General features: G+C 40.6%; 1 pseudogene; it reads right to left on the reverse strand.

Moving 5' to 3' along the window:
• Nucleotides 1-569: 569 nt before the first annotated feature.
• Nucleotides 570-1,292, reverse strand: LOC146858889 (uncharacterized; annotated as a pseudogene).
• Nucleotides 1,293-3,120: the final 1,828 nt, after the last annotated feature.

Below are 3,120 nucleotides of genomic sequence, written 5' to 3' on the forward strand. Positions count from 1 at the left end.
TAAAGAACTTCATTGGCTGACATTTAGAAACCGTATCAAATTCAAAACTCTCTGCCTTACTTTTAAGGCATTACATGGCACAGGTCCAAAATTCTTGAGAAACTCGATTTCTTGGTACACTCCTAGTAGCAACCTTAGATCTATGGGCTCATATACAGTCACATCATCCAGATTTAAGAAAGCTAGATAGGGTGGCTGCAGCTTACACGCAGGAGCCATCAGAGTCTGGAATACTTTACCTTCCCACATTAGATCCATATCATCTCTGCTAGTCTTCAGAAGGCTTCTCAAGACCTGGCATTTTAACTTGTGATCTACTCATCTTTCCATGCCTCTATACTAGGATTAGCTATCAGCACCAAGACACTCTTGGCTAACACTATATGAACTCATGTAACATAACATAACATAACATAACAACGCCCAGACAAGATGTTTGCTGCACTGTTCTGTTCAGGAATATTATCTGTCTTGGTATTAAACATGCTTCAAACAAAGCCTCCTTACCTTGAACTTGCCAGTCTTTCATTCCCCAAACAGATTTTAAGTCAACATTGTCTTTCCAAAAGCTAAATCCTTGTATCGACAACTGGGAAATGAAATAAGCCAAAAAAAATCCATTTGGTATCCAGTAGCATATTTTTCTTTAATGAGGAAGGAACAAGTTTATAATAATAAGACACACGGTCTACTGGGTTGTTTCTAGAAAAATAGGCAAACTTTTTTATGTATGTTTGGGAACTAACCACAGGTGGGTTAGGGCAATGTTCCCATTGTGTATCATTAAATACTGCACTTGGAGTATTAGCTCTGTGTAACAAGTGGTGCGTATAGTGGTGAAAACAATACATTTCATCATAATTAGACGATGCCACTATATGCGTCTTCAATCTCAAATACAGTATAATGTTCTAGCACAGCAAGCATAGAATTAACTGTATGTAAGTCTTAAACATCTGAGACGGTGTTAGGAGTAAAAACTTCTTGAAGTGTCAATTTAAAAACATAAGGTATTCGTAACATTTCTGTCAGTCCAAATATTTCAAAAGGTACCTTATCCGAAACAATTCCATCAATGAGAGGAACCGCTGAAATATTCACAAGAGACAAGTCTCTTTGCACTCTGTGTTATGACGAATGAGGCTTCAAAACCTCAACTACAGGACAACCGCAAAGTGTTCTGGTAGATAGTGTCCATTTAAGAGTATAAGAAACACCGTTACAAAGCCAATCCAGTTTGAAAGAAAAAGCAATGCCAGTGAAATCCAAATATAAATCCATGTTGTAACAAAATATGTTGTTTTGAGCCAAATTATAAATGCACGAGTTCCATGCGGTGGTCGGTCGGATGAATCCGAGGAAAATACATCAATGTCAACAAAGTAGCCGGAGGCAGTTTGTGCGAAAACAGGGCATCATGCGGTAATATTGAACTTACAGTTGAATCCAATAGTGGAACATAGTAAAAAATGTTGTTGCTGATATTTGTTGATGAATTTTGTGGAGTTACATATAAAACTAGAATGTAGTTAGTTGATGTGACTGGAAGTAGCATAACTTCAGTATCAGATTTCCCCAGCCGGGGTGTATCAACTTCAACTGTGGTTAAAGTTTGTAACCGGATATCCTGTATGTGTATGGTAGTGAGAGGAGGTGGGTAACTACTCAGGATCTCTTGTGGCCTATTGTTTAGGACTGGCCACATGGTGTGGTTTGGTCAGATTGATTGTCACAAATGTTTTGTTTTTACAACCAGCAAGAGTACAGTTCTGGTACCTTCAACCACTAGTACAGACACAGGTGCTCTGTATGCTGAGCTGAATTCTTTTTTGTTCACAACCTTTACTCAGACCAGATCCCCAATTTTTGGAATCCAGCCAGGATTTGCTGGCTGTGGCCCCACTTCCTCAGCGGCTGGAGGTTTCTCAATTCGTTGCTGTTGTCTTCACGGATGTCATTCAGTTCCTTTAAGACAGCTGTTGACTAATATCAAAAGGCATTTCAGCCGTGACTGGGATAGGATTGCCTAGGTCAGGTACACACATCGGGACCCCAAACAGGACTTCATAATGAGTCTGACCACCCAAAGATCTTCTTGGCAGATTATGTAAAGCTGTCTGAACCCCATATAGGCGATGCACCCAACTACGATCTGAACCTAATATCTAGCTGTTAAAGATTGCTTAAAGTCATGGTTATTCCTCTCTACAATAAAATTTCCCTTTGGATGGTATGGGGAGGAATACTGCATAGTTACATTGAATGTTTTCATGGTGCAAAGGTAAGCCTGATGCAAACACGGGCCCAAATGGAATGTAGCTACTGCAAAATACTTTAATAACAGTTCAAGCATCAGCCAATCACTGTGTCCATACTGACAGGAATTGAGATCAGGAATCTACTGCTAGTAGTATGTATTTGTTAGAGATGGGGTCTCTAGTTGGCAGTGGTTTGCACTCTGTCCAAGTATGGACCCTGACTCTAGTCAGAGTATTGGAGTAACACAGCTAATCTAACCCCTGCTCACCCCCTTGGTAGCTTGACACTAGCAGTCAGGCTTATCTCAAAGGCAATGTGTAAACTATTTGTACATACACACAGTAACACAGAGAAAACAATACAAAAGGAGCCCATACCAGTTTAGCAAAATAGCCAATATTTATCTGAACAAAACAAGATCAAAACGACAAAAATCCAATACACAAGTCAATATATCACTATTAAAACATTAAGCAAGTTTATATCATAGAAATTACTTGATGTGTTTGTTTTAGCACAGAGTACCTTAGATGTGTCAAAAGGTGCAGGGGAGGTAAGGCGTCAGAAAAGTAAAGCGATGCATCAGTTCCTTACTACACAAGGGAGGTGATTCGTTGGTTCCTTCCTGTGAGGCAGAGGAGGGGATGTGTTGGCTCCTTACTGCTAGGCAAGGGAGGTGACGTGTCGGTTCCTTACTGTCAAGGGAGGTGGTGCATCAGTTCCTTACTGGAAGGGGAGGTGATGTGTTGATTTCCAGACATGCGGTCTCAGTTCCGTACTGCGGTGCAGTGTCGATTATGTATAGACGTCGAGGGACAATGTGTTGAAAATCCAGACCGCTGCAACATTGCGACAGCGGTG

This window comes from Triturus cristatus, chromosome 3_2, assembly GCF_964204655.1.
Source record: "Triturus cristatus chromosome 3_2, aTriCri1.1, whole genome shotgun sequence".
NCBI lineage: Eukaryota > Metazoa > Chordata > Amphibia > Caudata > Salamandridae > Triturus > Triturus cristatus.